The sequence below is a fragment of the Triticum dicoccoides genome, chromosome 7A (assembly GCF_002162155.2).
Source record: "Triticum dicoccoides isolate Atlit2015 ecotype Zavitan chromosome 7A, WEW_v2.0, whole genome shotgun sequence".
NCBI classification, from domain to species: domain Eukaryota; kingdom Viridiplantae; phylum Streptophyta; class Magnoliopsida; order Poales; family Poaceae; genus Triticum; species Triticum dicoccoides.
In genome coordinates, this window is record NC_041392.1 from 714,021,180 (window position 1) to 714,040,333 (window position 19,154).

The following is a 19,154-nucleotide window of genomic DNA, read 5'->3' on the forward strand; positions in this document are numbered from 1 at the left end:
AACACTCAACTCTCTCTCATAGGATTTGGATTTGGTGGAAAGAGGGTTTGAGTGGAAAGCAACTTGGGAAGGCTAGAGATCAAGATTCATATGGTAGGAATGGAATGTCTTGGTCTCAACACATGAGTAGGTGGTTCTCTCTCAGAACATATGAGTTGGAATGGTGCGTGTGTTCTGATGGCTCTCTCTTCAAATGAGAAGGAGGTGGAGGGGTATATATAGCCTCCACACAAAATCCAACCATTACACAGTTTTCCAATCTCGGTGGGACCGAATCAATAAACTCGGTCGGACCGAAAATGTAAACCTAGTGACCGTTAGTGATTTTCGGTGGGACTGACATGCAACTCGGTAGGACCGATATGGTTAGGGTTTGGGCATAACGTAATCTCGGTGAGACCGATTACACAAACTCGGTGAGACCGAATTTGGTAATTAGCTAACCAGAGAGTTGGTGAGGAAAACTCGGTGGGACCGATTTGCTCTTTCGGTGAGACCGAGTGGAACTTGATGAGACTGAAAAGTTACAAAGGGGAAACACTGAGTTTACATTGCAATCTCGGTGGGACCGATTCGCTCTTTTGGTAAGACCGAAAAGTTACGAAAGGGAAACAGAGAGTTTGCAACCCCATCTCGGTGAGACCGAGATCCTTATTGGTAGAACCGAATTGCTAGGGTTTGGCAGTGGCTAATGACAAGTGAAACTCGGTGGCGCCGGATAGGAAGAATCGGTAGGACCGAGTTTGGCTTAGGGTTTAGGTCATATGTGGATATGGGAAAGTAGTTGAGGGTTTTGGAGCATATCACTAAGCACATGAAGCAAGAGGCTCATTAAGCAACACCTCATCCCTCCTTAATAGTATTGGCTTTTCCTAAAGACTCAATGTGATCTTGGATCACTAAAATATAAAATGAAGAGTCTTGAGCTTTTGAGCTTGAGCCAATCCTTTGTCCTTAGCATTTTGAGGGTTCCACTTTCACATCCATGCCATGCTAATCATTGAGCTTTCCTGAAATAATCATCTTGGAATAGCATTAGCTCAATGAGCTATATGTTGTTATGAATTACCAAAACCACCTAGGGATAGTTGCACTTTCATAGACAAAAGCTATGCATTGTTTATTAAAAAGGGATGCGATCAAAGCAGAACGATACAAATAATGCAATAAGCAAAAGGTTGGACTATTTAACATGTCCGTTCCAAGGGCAGGCTGCGGAATGGTATGCGAAACAGATATACTGCTCGTGATAGAGACCACCTGGGAGTTCCGTAATGCGGCATGACTTGTCTGCTTCCCTGGTTCTTGCATCGTTTGTGCGGCAATTGAACTGCCGAACAGGCCTTCCGAAGAATGGAGTCCTGAAAGTAAGAGAAAATTAAAAAATCGGCAGCCCCTGGTGCGGTTGAAGCCGTGTTCCGGGCGTGCCGTGATGGTGCCCCTCCCCCTGTAACCATGGTATTTCTAGAGCGTAGTTATGTACGCGAAGCACTGGTGTCGAATTTTTGCGAGGGCTGGGGTTGGGGCCGCATTGCTATGCCTACTCAGAACGTGCCAGGCGGTCTTGTTGTAGGTTACTCCGGGCGCGCTTGATGGTGTCCGAACATTTAATGGCCGGACTGGAGAACTGCCTGGAGAGGCTGCTTTGTACTTCCGCTGCAAGGGCCGCCATGTGCTCCTCCGTTCGGAGGGAGCTTTCGGTGTTTCCATTGACCGTAATTACTCCTCGAGGGCCTGGCATCATGAGCTTAAGGTATGCGTAGTGCGGTACCGCATTGAACTTGGAGAATGCGGTTCGTCCGAGCAGTGCGTGATAGCCACTGCAGAATGGGACTATGTCGAAGATTAACTCCTCGCTTCGGAAATTATCCGGAGATCCGAAGACCACTTCAAGTGTGACTGAGCCTGTACAGTTGGCCTCTACACCTGGTATTACGCCTTTGAAGGTCATTTTGGTGGGCTTAATCCTCGAGGGATCTATGCCCATTTTCCGCACTGTATCCTGGTAAAGCGGGTTCAGGCTGCTCCCGCCGTCCATAAGGACTCTAGTGAGATGAAATCCGTCAATAATTGGGTCTAGAACCAATGCGGTGAATCCGCCATGACAGGTGCTAGTGGGATGGTCCCTTTGATCAAAGGTGATCGGGCAGGAGGACCATGGGTTGAACTTTGGGGCGACTGGCTCTACCGCGTATACATCCCTTAACACGCGCTTCCGCTCCCTCTTGGGGATGTGGGTTGCGTATATCATGTTCACCGTCTGCACTTGTGGGGGAAAACCCTTCTGTCCACTGTTGTTCGGCGGCCGGGGCTCTTCGTCGTCATCGCTATGCGGCCCCTTGTCTTTATTTTCGGCATTTAACTTGCCTGCCTGCTTGAACACCCAACAATCCCTGTTGGTGTGATTGGCCGGCTTTTCGGGGGTGCCATGTATCTGGCACAAGCGGTCGAGTATTCGGTGCAAATTGGACGGCCCCCTAGGATTTCTTTTGAATGGCTTTTTCCGCTGACCGGATTTATAGCCTCTGAATCCGGCATTAACTGCCGTATCCTCATCATTGTCGCTGTTAATGCGGCGCTTCTGCTTGTTGCGACGCGACCTGCTACTACTATCCCTGGTATCCGAATTACCAGGGTTCTTGGTCTTATTATTGCTACGAGCAAGCCAACTGTCTTCTCCCATGCAAAAGCGGGTCATGAGTGCTGCCATAGATTTCGGCTTTTCCTGTCCAAGGTGCCGGGCAAGCCACTCGTCATGGATATTGTGCTTGAAGGCTGCTAGGGCCTCTGCGTCCGGACAGTCGACTATTTGATTTTCCTTTGTTACGAACCGTGTCTAGAATTGCCTGGACGATTCCTCTAGCTGCTGAATTACGTGGCTTAGGTCATCGGCGTCTGGTGGTCGCACATAAGTGCCCTGGAAATTGTCGAGGAATGCGGCTTGCAGGTCCTCCCAACAACTGATTGATCCTGCTGGCAAGCTGTTAAGCCAATGCCGAGCTGGTCCTTTAAGCTTGAGTGGGAGGTATTTGATGGCATGGAGATCATCGCCGCGGGCCATGTGGATATGAAGGAGATAATTCTCGATCCATACCGCAGGATCTGTTGTGCCATCATATGATTGGATGTTTACGGGTTTGAAACCCTTGGGGATTTGATGATCCATTACTTCGTCTGTGAAGCATAGTGGGTGTGCGGCGCCTCTGTACTGGGCTATATCACGACGTAGCTCCAATGAGCTTTGTCTACTGTGTTCGGCCCTACCGGATTTGTGTCCGGCGTGACGGTTATCGTCTCGAGTTGTGGGGCGCCCACGCGATCCGCATATCGATCTTGTTTGCCTTGCCTTGTCCTCCAACATGTCTCGCAGGTCTGGCGAATTTTCCCGTTCCTTGGTACGGGGTGCGGCTTGAGTGGAGGGCCGAGAGGCCTCTCTGTCGCGGCCTTGAGGTGGCCGGTCGGCCATATCAAGTGCTGGTGATGTAGGTTTACGTGCTTCCTCCTCTAATCGGGGTAGCAACCCGCGCTTTGGGTAGCTCTTGGAGGGGCGTTCGAGTTTATGGTCTTCGGCCGCAAGGACTTCAGTCCATCTGTCGACTAGCAAATCTTGATCAGCTCTAAGCTGTTGCTATGTTTTCTTGAGGCTTCTTGCTGTGGCCATAAGCCTGCGTTGAAAACGCTTTTGCTCGACGGGATCCTCTGGCACGACGAATTCGTCGTCGTCGAGGCTTGCCTCGTCTTCGGAGAGAGGCATATAATTATCGTCCTCGACCTCTCTGTCTGCCGCTCTCTCATGAGGGCTGGCCTCTCCATCCTCCTGTGCTGAATCTTGCCGGAGGGGGTTTTCTTCGGCACTCTCCGGAGTATTATTATCTCCCATGCTGGAATTGCCGCATTTGCTTTGGCGAGATTTTGAGCGGCGCCGCTGATGCCGACGCTTAGGCTGTTTCTTGGAGGGGTCATCCTCCGCCGTTCCATCGCCATCTCCTTCTTTTGGGGTGTCCACCATGTATATGTCATATGACGAGGTGGCTTTCCAGGGCCCAATAGGCGCTGGTTCTTCATCGTCTCCTGCATCGGCGTCCATACCGTCGATGTCTTCGGAGTCGAAGTCGAGCATGTCGGTTAAATCGTCGACAGTGGCTACAAAGTGGGTGGTGGGTGGGCTTTGAATTTCTTCATCGTCCGTATCCCAACCTTGCTGACCGTAGTCCGGCCAGGGCTCTCCTGATAAAGAGAGAGACTTTAGTGTCTTTAGAATATCGCCGAAAGGCGAGTGCTAAAAGATGTCCGCGGCAGTAAACTCCATGATCGGCGCCCAATCGAATTCGATTGGCAGGGGCACGGAGGGTTCGGAGTCCGGAGAGGAGTCCGGCTCCTTGGAGTCATGAGTCTCGCGGAGTGCGGGGATGGTGTTGGCTCGATCGCCGTTGGGATTGCAGCCCCCGAGGCGGCGTCCAACCACCCATCCTCGATCGGCGCAGTTGGCTCCGAATTAAGGGTCGAAGCCGATGCGGGTGCGGCCTCCAGGGCACTGTTCGGCGGCAGAGCTAGATCATGCTCATCGTGATAGTGCGGCGCGCTCGGCAGTGGCTCAAATCCGTCGAAAATCAAGTCCCCATGGATGTCAGCCGTGTAGTTTAAACTTCCAAATCTGACCTGACGGCCAGGGGCATAGCTTTGGTTCTGCTCCAGATGGCCAAGTGAATTGGCCCGCAGTGCGAAGCCGCTGAGGACGAAGATCTGTCCGCGAAGGAAGGTCTCACCCTGGACTACATCGCGATTGATGATCGTAGGAGCCATCAAGCCTAACGGCGACGACACAGAGGAACTCTCAATGAAAGCACCAATGTCGGTGTCAAAACCGGCGGATCTCGGGTAGGGGGTCCCGAACTGTGCGTCTAGGCCGGATGGTAACAGGAGGCAAGGGACACGAAGTTTTACCCAGGTTCGGGCCCTCTTGATGGAGGTAAAACCCTACGTCCTGCTTGATTAATATTGATGATATGGGTAGTACAAGAATAGATCTACCACGATATCGGAGAGGCTAAACCCTAGAAGCTAGCCTATGGTATGATTTTTGTTCTGTATGTTATCCTACGGACTAAAACCCTCCAGTTTATATAGACATCGGAGAGGGTTAGGGTTACACAAAGTTGGTTACAATGGTAGGAGATCTACATATCCGTATCGCCAAGCTTGCCTTCCACGCCAAGGAAAGTCCCTCCCGGACACGGGACGAAGTCTTCAATCTTGTATCTTCATTGTCCAGTAGTCCAGCTGAAGGTATAGTTCGGCCGTCCGGACACTCCCTAATCCAGGACTCCCTCAGTTGGGATTTAACAGATCTAGGTTAGAGTCATATAGGGGCTTAGTGGACATGTTAGTTTGTCCAGAGGTGCAAGGTCACAGTGCAAAGACAAAAATTATGTCAAAGCTGTCCGTGCACTCAAGGTGTTTGACAGAATGCCAATGGCATCTAGGCAACTCTTGGGGTGGCCCAAATCTCCAGATCATAGTCTCTTTAGATGTAGGAGAGGATGGCAAGGTTAGTTGGTCAAATATAGAAACTTGCTAGTGCAAGTTTTGCAAAACTTCAGTTCTGGACAGAAGGTAAATGGCATTGTTTCATGAACCAAAAATGCTCCAATGAGTCCATGTGACACCCCAAAAAATTTGGCCTTGTTTTAATGGAATAAAATTTTGCCAGGATTTAAAACTTTGAATTTTTGAGCTCCATTTTGATTTTTAAATCATTTCCTTCCCTGTTATTACGAGTTTTCCCAGAGAGAAAATTTTTCAAATGTGTTATTGGACTTGATTAACCTCTCAAGTAAAACTTTCCCTTATCCTATATAACTATTTAACTAATTTAGTTGCTTGATCAGTGTTAAAATGGGTTTTTAAGGTTAAATGGCCTTATTTGAACTACAACCATTTGATAAATTCACTTAAAATTCCCACAAAAATTTGGAGATGTCATGTGATGTTTTTAAATCACTTTTATGCAAAAATATATTTCATTCATGAAATATTTTGAGCCCTACACTCAATTTTTCTTCTCTGGTCCAGAGTGCATTTTGCACTACAACCTATTTAAGTATTTCTTTAAAACTTCTACCAAAATTAGGGGAGGTCAGTAGGAGCCTATTATTTCACTTTGTGCAAAAACCTATTTATGTTCTTTGAAAAACTTGAGTGAATCAACCTCATCTTTATTCTGGACCAACTTGATGGTTTGTACAGCAACCATGTTTTTACTTGCTCTTTAACCCTTGATTTTTTCTCCTACTTGTAGTCCCCCATGTTAAACCCTTAAGTCCAGGAGCATGCACCTTTTGGATCATTTTTGGTTCATGAAATAATGTCATTTATTCCCTGTCCAGAATTGAAATTCTGCTAAAATTACAATAGCAAGTTTCTGCTTTTGGCCAAATAACCTCACCACTCTCTCTTGCATCTAAGGAGATCTTGATCTGGAGATTTGGGCCACCCCAAGAGTTGCTTAGAAGCCTTTAACATTTTGTCAAACACCTGGTGTGCATGGCTAGTTTTGACATGATTTTGTCTTTACATTGTGACCTTGCACCTCGGATCATACTAGCATGTCCACTAGGATTCCAGTTGCTCCTAACCTGGGTATGTTAATTGCCAGCCTCGACCGCGACCTCTAGCGTGCTCTGGCATAGTGTCGAACACGTCCCGTGCACGCCCGGAGCGCGAGCAGAGCGCGCGTATTGCACGACCCGCGCCCGAGCTGACACGCTGGCCCCACGGCTTTGGCCCGCTCTGCAGCACCTCGCCACGCACTCCCCTTCTCACCGCAACGCGCCAAGCAGCCCCGCCGCGCCCGACAGGCCAAGCGCTAGCCGCCGCCGCCGCCCGACAGCCCTGCGCTGTGCAGCGCCGCCCAAGCCACCCCGGCTCGCCACCTGGCCCCTGGAGCAGTGCCCTCTCGTCCACTAGCTCTTGCCGTCATCCCCAGCCACGCCACGTTGCCCTGCAAGCTACAGAGAGGAGGTTCGCCGGAGAGCTTATCCAGCCGCCGCGGAACCGACCTCGACGAGCTATAAAAGGAGGCCCCCGAGCCTCCCCGTGCACACAGGAAGCCTTAGAATGCTCCCCTAGTCCTCCCATGGCAGCAAATCGACCCGGGGGAGGGCTCCTTCCTCATCTCCGGCAACTGCAGCCGCCGCCACTGCCCCGGCCAATTCGGCACCACCAGGGCCTCCCACTCTCCGTTCTCTCCACCAAGAGCTTCCTCACCTTCCCGTGAGCCATCCCCACTACTCAATTTTGATCGGGACACACCGCGGGAGAAAAATCACTTTGCTCCCGAGGCCACCTCCGCCGAGAAGCTCGCCGCCGGCAGCTCCCTCCGTCCCCACCTACCTGGCGACCACCGGGAGGATCGCCCTGGAGTGGCGGATCCATCCCCGCCCTCTGAGCCCCGCGGGGAGCCGCCGTTCGCCGGCGACGATCGCCGTTGCCTCGCCTCCGCCCGGGACAGAGAAAGAAGAGGGAGAAGACTAGTCAAACCTGACTAGTGGGCCCCGTGGACCCACTGTCAGCGACCCCGTGTCTGTCCACGTGGTTAAGTGGAGGCGTAAAGCCCCAAGTACGCCTCCTCTGCACCGAAAGCGTATTTCTATCTGAACCATTTTCTTTTCTGTTTTATTTTAAATAACAGATTTGACCAAATCTTTGACTGGCTATAACTTTTTAAATATAACTCCAAATGAGTTGATTATTTTTCCTACCTTCCTCAAATTTGGTCTAGTTTATTTTAAGATTTATTTAAAAAAAATTCAAACAACTTTTTGGTTCTGTTTTTGTAATAATTCAAATATATTTTTAAATAGGATTTTGGGGAGAGAGAAGAAACTTTCAAAGTTTTGGAGTGCACGCTGCCTTTCCACACATTGATGGCAAGCATTCTGAACCCCGGCATAATATTTTTGGTGTGATCGTTGATACATTTATAACACCACCGCATTTCGAAGGACTTGTTATTTCATGTGATATGATCATATGCATGGGTGCATGTTGTTGATTTCCATGCTGTTGATAATGGACACACTTGTGATGATAATCACCCTCATATGCCTTGCATGCATACCGGCAGGAACCCGGGAAAACCTCTGCCTTGGGTAGGCATGAGTTTGTCGCCGGTCTCCGTCAGTACAGTTATGTCTGGTATGGCATGGTAAGGTGATATGAGAGGTGACTCTGTTGGATGAAATATATTCATCATGCTAATCATGCAGGGAATACTTGAACCTCCTGACTCGAGGTAGATCGAGTCTTGTTCCAGTAACCCCATACTTGTTTCGTACTACCACTCGTCTCTACAGCAAGTAGAGTATGGTTCAGTAAGTTGTCAACCTCTTTCCAGCACACACCGTATAGAGAGGCCATGGTGAAAGATACCGGTTGTAGCTGGTAGGCAGGCCACCTGGTCCGGGGGCATGGGTGTTTCCGGTTGGGACCGAGAGGGGAGGCCACCCCTTAGAGCGCGCGATATAAATTTGATCCCATGCTACGCGAGGTTGTAGCCTCCCCACTTAGAGTTTGCTTAACAGGTGTCGTGGGTGATTCCAGACACGTGTGAGATAAGTTGGTGTGTGCAAGTTAGGTGTGTTTTCAACAAAAAGACCGTAGACGGAATTAGTCCTGCTGGACTAGAGAAATCCGTTACTCGTGGGTAAAGAGTACACCCTCTGCAGAGAATAAACCTATTCGAATAGCCGTGTCCATGGTTAAGGATTACAGTCTGGGATGGGTCAGGTGTCGGTCTTCGGAGGTGAAACCGTTAACCAGAAAATGGAATTACTACTCGTGACTTGTGATATCTATGATTATTATTATTATTGACTAACCCGTGATATTATTGTTATTACCGAATATCTCTGGGATGGTTCTACCTCCGGGATATTCATTATGATTGTTTCTTTTAAAGCCCTTTATGTGGTGTCGCTCAGACGCCCGACTGTGGCATTTCTTTTAAAGCCCTTTATGTGGTGTCGCTAAGACGCCCGACTGTGGCATTGCTTGTTATTTATTTCATAATTTTAATACTACCATGTTATTGCATTTTTATAAATAACTTGCTTGCACGCATCAGAGTTTCATTTATCTATTGTGACTGACGTCATGAGCATAAAATATTTTTTTTGCACATCATTGTTATATTATACCTGTTTTCATAATGTTTGCGAGTACATTCAAAGTACTCACTGGCTTGTCCCTGGCTATTGTCTTGGCCAGATTATCTTGCCCGGAGAGGAGCGACGCGATGCCAACCCCGGAACCCACTCAATGGAGATAGCAGCCTCGCGAAGATAGGAGTTAACCTGGTCAGTTGTTCCCGTGGGAAATGGAGTCCCATAGACACTGATGTTTCACAACCCGCTTCCGCCATCAACCACTAGAAACCATTTGTTGTACTCACGGGCCAGAATGGTCTTGTACTACATATGTTGTATTCTGCTTGGAATTTCTGTATCAAGTTGGAGCCTCATCAGCTAACAGTAATCCTGGGGCTGATGAGCACGACGGTCTTTTCTGGAAATTTATTACCCGGAAAACCCGGTTGTGACAGACTTGGTATCAGAGCCAGGCTGACCATTGGCTAATCCTATCTCAGCCAGGTCAATAAACTTAGGCAAACCAACCCACCAGACCTTAACCAAACCCCAGCCAAGCTTCTCGGGCAAGATAGCCACATAGTGACCCAACTCCTTTTTACAGTCGGTGCCCAACCTATCGACCTAACCTGTCAGTCATGCGCCAGTGAACGGCCCGTAAATAGTCCTTTCTCGCAAGCGTTCGAAGGAAGATCCCGTCCCCTTTTTCCTATAAAAAGGGCGCGCTAGCACCAAACCAGCACAGCACAGCCGCTACCCCAAACCGAGCCACAATGCCTGGACCTATAGTGCACAACGAAACCACAGCAACCAACCTTGGAGGTTTTGTGACCATCCTCGCAAACCTCACCCGTCGTGCCTACGCATTAGAGGAGCCACCAGAATATGTTGTGTATCAAGGACCCATGAGCGGTGAAGACCGCCAATTCTGGGCCACTGTGCACATTTACGGTAGGAGTCTAGCACCCGAGCGCCCCTACCGGTTCACCGGAAGAACAACTTCCTTTGAGCCACAAGCCATCCAGCTAGCCGCTCGAGAGGCTATAGTTCATCTCAGGCACTTGTCGCCTAGAGTTGACTGTCGCTCGTTCCACTACTATCCCAGACATGAAGGGTATGGTAGACCACCCCAAGTTGCCAATGGAGATCACGAGACGGACCCCGCATTGTTGCACCTAGTGCGCTATGTAAGTGCACTAGAGGCACTGTTCGACCAGATCACTATTGATCTAATCGCAGCTCGTGGAGAGCTGGTTCGTCGAGCCCCGGCGAGAGAAGAAAATGAGCCCAACACCGACAACCCAGTCGTGCTGTTTGGACAACTGATCGAGACCTCGAGATCTGCCCCAGCCATCGGCCAAGGTGCTGCGATAACCCCAGAGGTGCTTCGTCGCATTTTGGGAGCACACTCCAACGGGGTTGTGGCCAACAATCCCCGCAATGGTCATTCTCACTACCCCGACCCTGCAGTTCCTCCGCCATCTCCGACTAATCCCGGCAGAGAGACACGTGGAGAAGCCTCGACATCCACCAGGCACGCCCGTTTAGACATAAACGAGGTAGACTAAGCCGTATGAGTAGCACCAAGTTTCAATGTATCCTCGTTTTGTAATCATGCGATCGCGTATATTAACGCAGCCTGTCTTTGTGCCTCTGTTTTAATTATAGCCTTGCATATTTGGTCAGCGCATAGCTGCATATTTTTCCGAGCACAACTACCAAAACCAACCCGACGACAACCACAGTAACACCTCTCTTTATGAGATATGTGTATCTCTGACACTGACCCGACCTTTGGAACTTAGCTGGCAAATTTATTACCTTTCACCACAGTAAAACGATCCGGCTCCATTGCTATATAAAGGCCACCTTGTGACCTTACCCAGCAACCCTCACTTTGTGCACAACACTCACGCTTTTTCCTGTCATGCCGAGCCCCAGCATTCATCTGAGAACCCCAGATGCAACCCCAGGTAGCTTCGTCAAAATATTGTGGGATTTTACCCGCAGTACCATGGGTTCTACCCAGCCACCCCAGTACGAGCTGTTCAAATCGAGGATCACCCCATCCACCTTAGAATATTGGGCAGCAGTACACATTCCTCCTGTAGACCCCAATCAAGATCCAACAGAAGTTTCCTTCATGGGGAAATCTATGCCAACCCCACACCTGGCCATAGAAGCTGCTGCGAAAGAAGCGATTGCTCGTCTTCGATCCGCAGTACCCTATGCCCGCGAACAAGGATATTATTACTTTCCGAGTCATGCAGCACCCGGAGAAGTAACATCTTTTCCCGGTGGACGTATTGAGAGAGACCCAGTTCTGGCCAACCTTATCCAGTACATCATTGCTCAAGAGCATTTAAACAAGAGAGTGATGGATTATCTCCAGAGCCTCGCAGATTTAAATCCTCAGATTGCCATCGGCAGACCACTAAGACCCGACCCGGAGAGACGCATACATCGACTGGTCAATCCACTTCCTCCAATAGAAGAAGAATGTATCCCTTTACCAGAGACATTTTTTCAGGACCCCGTCCAGTTACCGTTTTCATTTTAGACGTCGCTACTGTATTTATTTTTGCAGCATTTATATTTATGTGTGTGACTTAAGCGTGATACCCTGAGTTTGTACGACGAGTCAATTATTTGGCTTCTGCTAATGTGTGTAGTTTTTGTTGTGGCTTATGCTCCTTTAAATTAACTGTTTTTCCCTTGCAAAATCCTGGAGTGAGACTTCTTTTCCCTGAATTGCTACACCTGCCACTTCACGACATGGATTAATTAATTTCACACAGCACCACGCAGCAGACTCACAACCATAATCTTTCGGACATATACCCTGTTTGCAAAACTTTGCAACGGTGTTACATCCAGCTAATCACCCCCTAACAACAGTTAGCACCCGGCACACTCCATCTACTCTTCATGATCACCACCACCGCGGAGAGCCAACACCCGAGCCGCAGCGTCGCGATACTCGTCGAAGATCATCGCGCACAGGAGCACAGAGAGCCCCAGCAGCGTCGCCAACCCTCCGCATATCAGGATCACAAACCAGTCCGGCATCGCCTCCGCCATTAGAGCCTCGGCCGAGCTTCTGTAAGCAGTAATGGAGAAAGAAGGAGGAGGAGAAGTGAGGCCAGGTGTGAGGAAGAAGAGAGAGGCACCCCGGCCGTTTTTATAGCTCGATCTCGGTGTACGATGGGAGAAGTCCACCAACGCCGCTCGTCGCCGATCGCCGGTGTTCGGAGTCGAATCCGCGAGGAGTGCCGACAGCGCGCTGGCCTGCGAGGTGAGTGCACGCTGCACCAGCAGCTAGCACGCCGCACACTACCACGGTACGGCCTAGATGCCCTACACACTAGGCGTCGCCGGTGGAGAAAGCGCGCGGGAGAGAGGAAGAAAAAAAGAGCCAGAGGGAGAAGAAGAGACTGACAGTGGACCCCAGGTCCACCTGTCAGCCAGAGAGAGCACTATACTCTCGGGTACGACCAGCGTATATCTAAATTTGGGAGTTATTCTTTATCCAGCATAGAAACCACCCGTTTTGTCCCGAACCGTAGGCTCTTCCACGCAGCACCAGTTTTCGCACTGTGGTTTTTCACCACTTATTGCCCTCTCCCTGTAGCCACATCGTCATTGCGAAATTATTTTCTTAACACCGCTTTTAGCAAATCTCGAGGGCGAGATTTTTCTTAAGGGGGTTAGTATTGTGACACCCCAAAAAATTTGGCCTTATTTTAATGGAATAAAATTTTGCCAGGATTTAAAACTTTGAATTTTTGAGCTCCATTTTGATTTTTAAATCATTTCCTTCCCTATTATTATGAGTTTTCCCAGAGAGAAAATTTTTCAAATGTGTTATTGGACTTGATTAACCTCTCAAGTAAAACTTTCCCTTATCCTATATAACTAATTAACTAATTTAGTTGCTTGATCAGTGTTTTCTTGAAAAATGGTTTTTTAAGGTTAAATGGCCTTATTTGAACTACAACCATTTGATAAATTCACTTAAAATTCCCACAAAAATTTGGAGATGTCATGTGATGTTTTTAAATCACTTTTATGCAAAAATATATTTCATTCATGAAATATTTTGAGCCCTACACTCAATTTTTCTTCTCTGGTCCAGAGTGCATTTTGCACTACAACCTATTTAAATATTTCTTTAAAACTTCTACCAAAATTAGGGGAGGTCAGTAGGAGCCTATTATTTCACTTTGTGCAAAAACCTATTTATGTTCTTTGAAAAACTTGAGTGAATCAACCTCATCTTCATTCTGGACCAACTTGATGGTTTGTACAGCAACCATGTTTTTACTTGCTCTTTAACCCTTGATTTTTTCTCCTACTTGTAGTCCCCCATGCTAAACCCTTAAGTCCAGGAGCATGCACCTTTTGGATCATTTTTGGTTCATGAAATAATGTCATTTATTCCCTGTCCAGAATTGAAATTCTGCTAAAATTACACTAGCAAGTTTCTGCTTTTGGCCAAATAACCTCACCACTCTCTCTTGCATCTAAGGAGATCTTGATCTGGAGATTTGGGCCACCCCAAGATTTGCTTAGAAGCCTTTAACATTTTGTCAAACACCTGGTATGCATGGCCAGTTTTGACATGATTTTGTCTTTACATTGTGACCTTGCACCTCGAATCATACTAGCATGTCCACTAGGATTCCAGTTGCTCCTAACCTGGGTCTGTTAATTGCCAGCCTCGACCGCGACCTCTAGCGTGCTCTGGCATAGTGTCGAACATGTCCCGTGCACGCCCGGAGCGCGAGCAGAGCGCGCGTATTGCACGACCCGCGCCCGAGCTGACACGCTGGCCCCACGGCTTTGGCCCGCTCTGCAGCACCTCGCCACGCACTCCCCTTCTCACCGCAACGCGCCAAGCAGCCCCGCCGCGCCCGACAGGCCAAGCGCTATCCGCCGCCGCCGCCCGATAGCCCTGCGCCGTGCAGCGCCGCCCAAGCCACCCCGGCTCGCCACCTGGCCCCTGGAGAAGTGCCCTCTCGTCCACTAGCTCTTGCCGTCATCCCCAGCCACGCCACGTTGCCCTGCAAGCTACAGAGAGGAGGTTCGCCGAAGAGCTTATCCGGCCGCCGCGGAACCGACCTCGACAAGCTATAAAAGGAGGCCCCCGAGCCTCCCCGTGCACAGAGGAAGCCTTAGAATGCTCCCCTAGTCCTCCCATGGCAGCAAATCGACCCGAGGGAGGGCTCCTTCCTCATCTCCGGCAACTGCAGCCGCCGCCACTGCCCCGGCCAATTCGGCACCACCAGGGCCTCCCACTCTCCATTCTCTCCACCAAGAGCTTCCTCACCTTCCCGTGAGCCATCCCCACTACTCAATTTTGATCGGGACACACCGCGGGAGAAAAATCACTTTGCTCCCGAGGCCACCTCCGCCGAGAAGCTCGCCGCCGGCAGCTCCCTCCGTCCCCACCTACCTGGCGACCACCGGGAGGATCACCCTAGAGTGGCGGATCCATCCCCGCCCTCTGAGCCCCGCGGGGAGCCGCCGTTCGCCGGCGACGATCGCCGTTGCCTCGCCTCCGCCCGGGACAGAGAAAGAAGAGGGAGAAGACTAGTCAAACCTGACTAGTGGGCCCCGTGGACCCACTGTCAGCGACCCCGTGTCTGTCCACGTGGTTAAGTGGAGGCGTAAAGCCCCAAGTACGCCTCCTCTGCACCGAAAGCGTATTTCTATCTGAACCGTTTTCTTTTCTGTTTTATTTTAAATAACAGATTTGACCAAATCTTTGACTGGCTATAACTTTTTAAATATAACTCCAAATGAGTTGATTCTTTTTCCTACCTTCCTCAAATTTGGTCTAGTTTATTTTAAGATTTATTTAAAAAAAATTCAAACAACTTTTTGGTTCTGTTTTTGTAATAATTCAAATATATTTTTAAATAGGATTTTGGGGAGAGAGAAGAAACTTTCAAAGTTTTGGAGTGCACCCTGCCTTTCCACACATTGAAGGCAAGCATTCTGAACCCCGGCATAATATTTTTGGTGTGATCGTTGATACATTTATAACACCACCGCATTTCGAAGGACTTGTTATTTCATGTGATATGATCATATGCATGGGTGCATGTTGTTGATTTCCATGCTGTTGATAATGGACACACTTGTGATGATAATCACCCTCATATGCCTTGCATGCATACCGGCAGGAACCCGGGAAAACCTCTGCCTTGGGTAGGCATGAGTTTGTCGCCGGTCTCCGTCAGTACAGTTATGTCTGGTATGGCATGGTAAGGTGATATGAGAGGTGACTCTGTTGGATGAAATATATTCATCATGCTAATCATGCAGGGAATACTTGAACCTCCTGGGTCGACCGTAGATTGAGTCTTGTTCCAGTAACCCCATACTTGTTTCGTACTACCACTCGTCTCCACAGCAAGTAGAGTACGGTTCAGTAAGTTGTCAACCTCTTTCCAGCACACACCGTACAGAGAGGCCATGGTGGAAGATACAGGTTGTAGCTGGTAGGCAGGCCACCTGGTCCGGGGGCATGGGTGTTTCCGGTTGGGACCGAGAGGGGAGGCCACCCCTTAGAGCGCGCGATATAAATTTGATCCCATGCTACTCGAGGTTGTAGCCTCCCCACTTAGAGTTTGCTTAACAGGTGTCGTGGGTGATTCCAGACACGTGTGAGATAAGCTGGTGTGTGCAAGTTAGGTGTGTTTTCAACAAAAAGACCGTAGACGGAATTAGTCCTGCTGGACTAGAGAAATCCGTTACTCGTGGGTAAAGAGTACACCATCTGCAGAGAATAAACCTATTCGAATAGCCGTGTCCATGGTTAAGGATTACAGTCTAGGATGGGTCAGGTGTCGGTCTTCGGAGGTGAAACTTTTAACCAGAAAATGGAATTACTACTCGTGACTTGTGATATCTATGATTATTATTATTGTTGACTAACCCGTGATATTATTGTTATTACCGAATATCTCTGGGATGGTTCTACCTCCGGGATATTCATTATGATTGTTTCTTTTAAAGCCCTTTATGTGGTGTCGCTCAGACGCCCGACTGTGGCATTTCTTTTAAAGCCCTTTATGTGGTGTCGCTAAGACGCCCGACTGTGGCATTGCTTGTTATTTATTTCATAATTTTAATACTACCATGTTATTGCATTTTTATAAATAACTTGCTTGCACGCATCAGAGTTTCATTTATCTATTGTGACTGACGTCATGAGCATAAAATATTTTTTTTGCACATCATTGTTATATTATACCTGTTTTCATAATGTTTGCGAGTACATTCAAAGTACTCACTGGCTTGTCCCTGGCTATTGTCTTGGTAAGATTATCTTGCCCGGAGAGGAGCGACGCGATGCCAACCCCGGAACCCACTCAATGGAGATAGCAGCCTCGCGAAGATAGGAGTTAACCTGGTCAGTTGTTCCCGTGGGAAATGGAGTCCCATAGACACTGATGTTTCACAACCCGCTTCCGCCATCAACCACTAGAAACCATTTGTTGTACTCACGGGCCAGAATGGTCTTGTACTACATATGTTGTATTCTGCTTGGAATTTCTGTATCAAGTTGGAGCCTCATCAGCTAACAGTAATCCTGGGGCTGATGAGCACGACGGTCTTTTTTGGAAATTTATTACCCGGAAAACCCGGTCGTGACAGTCCAACCTCCCGGACTTAAGGGTTTTGTGGGATGGTTTATAAGCAGGAGAAAGCACATGGTCGCTAGAGCAAAAATAATTAGGGTTGCAGTAGAAAATGCCAAGCTGGGCCAGAATGAAGATGAGGATGATTCACTCAAAATTTTCAAAGAACATCACTGGGTTTTTGCATAAAGTTGAATTATAAGCATCTACTGACCTCTCCAATTTTTGGTGGAAATATTAATGAAGTATTTAAATAGGTTGTAGTGCAAAATTGCCAACTGGACTAGATTTGAAAACTTGGGGTAGAGCTCAAAATATCCAATAAGTGAAATATTTTTTTGCATAAAAGTGATTTAAAAACATCCCATGACATCCCCAAATTTTGGTTGAAATTTTAGATAAACTTATAAAAGGGTTGTAGTTCAAATGGGACCCTAAAACAATAGGAAACCATTTTCAAGAAATAAAGATCAGGGGAGAATAATAATATAATTAAATCCACTAATAACGGAAATGTTTTTTTAGAGAGGGTTCATAAGTCCAACAACACATTTGGAAAGTTTCTAGTTGGTAGAAACTCCACAATATCAAAGAAAAGAATGGTTCTGAAATCAAAGGAAATCCAAAACAATGAAAAATTTAATTACCTGGGAAACTTCGTGATAAACAAAACATGTTTAAAATTTTGGGGGGTTACAACACTACCCCCCTTAAGAAAAATCTCGTCCTCGAGATTTGCTAAAAGCTGTTTTAAGAAAATATATGCAATAAAATGTGGCTACAGTGAGAGGGCAATAAGTGGTGTAAAACCACACCGTGGAACACTGGCGCTGCATGGAAAAATCCACGGTTAGGGAAAAAACGAGAGATTTCTACGTTGGATACAGTAAATTTAGAATAGATTCTAAATTCTAGAATACGCTGGTCGTACCCGAGAGCACAGTGCTCTCTCTGGCTGACAGGTGGGCCCGGGGTCCACTGTCAGTCTCTTCTTCTTCCTCTGGTTCTCTCCTCTTCCTCTCTCCCGCGCGCTTTCCCGCGCTTTCTCCACTGGCGACCTCTAGCGCATAGGGCATCTAGGTCGTACTGCAGTAGTGCGCGGCGTGCTAGCTGCCGGTGCAGCGTGCACTCACCTCGCGGGCCAGCATGCTGTCAGCACTGCTCACGGATTCGCCTCCGAACACCGGCGATCGGGCGACGAGCGGCGCTGGTGGACTTTGCCCACCGTACACCGATCTCGAGCTATAAAACGGCCGAGGTGTTCCTCTCTTCTTCCTCACACCTGGCCACGCTTCTCCTTCTCCTTCTTTCTCCTCCATCTCCGTTTACAGAAGCTCAAGGCGAGGCTCTAATGGCCGGGGCAGTGCCGGACTAGTACGTGATACTGGTGTGCGGAGGGCTGGCGGCATTGCTGGGGCTCTCCGTGCTCCTGTGCGCGATGATCCTTGATGATCGTCGCGATGCTGTCGCTCGAGTGTTGGCTCTCCGCGCTGGCGGTGATCACGAGGATTAGGGTGGTGTCGGGTGCTAACTGTTGTCGGTGCGCTGGGGGTAACTTGTACCCGGACGATTATCCACTAATCTCTCCGTCAGAGACTGTGGTGTGTTAGGGAGGTGATCAGTTAGATGCAATTGTTACGTGGTTTGCAATTAGTGCAAGTGTTCGAGCGGTTAAGGTTGTGAGTCTGCTGTAGTGGTGTTGCGTGAATAAAATCTTTGTCGTGAGAAGATATATGCTGTAGCAGCTCAGGGAGAAGAAATCTCACTCCGGGATTTTTCGCGAGTGAAAATTAGTTAATCAAGAATTAATGGCAGTAAAAACTACTCACAATAACTGAAACCAAATATTTATCTCATCGAACAAGATTTAGAATAACACGCATAAGTTACAACACTTAACTAAATGGGGAGGCTACAACCTTGCTTAGCATGGGATCAAACTTATATCGCGCGCTCTAAGGGGTGCCCCCTCTCGGTCCCAACCGGAAACACCCATGCCCCCGGACCAGGTGGCATGCCTACCGGATGCAGCCGGTATATTCCACCATGGCCTCTCTGTATGTTGTGTGCTAGGACAGGGGTTGACAACTTACTGAACCGTACCCTACCTACGGCAGGGGCAAGTGGCAGCACGAAACAAGTATGGGGGTTACTGGAACAAGACTCGATCTACGGCCGACTCAAGAGGTTTAAGCATTCCTGCATGGTTAGCTCAAGAATTATATTTCACATCCATCGGACAAAACCGCCACTCATCATACCTCCCCATGCCCCACCGGTCATAACCGTCTCGACGAGGGACAAGCTCGTGTCTACCCAAGACAGAGACTTTCCCGGATCCTCCCCGGTAGGTATGAGA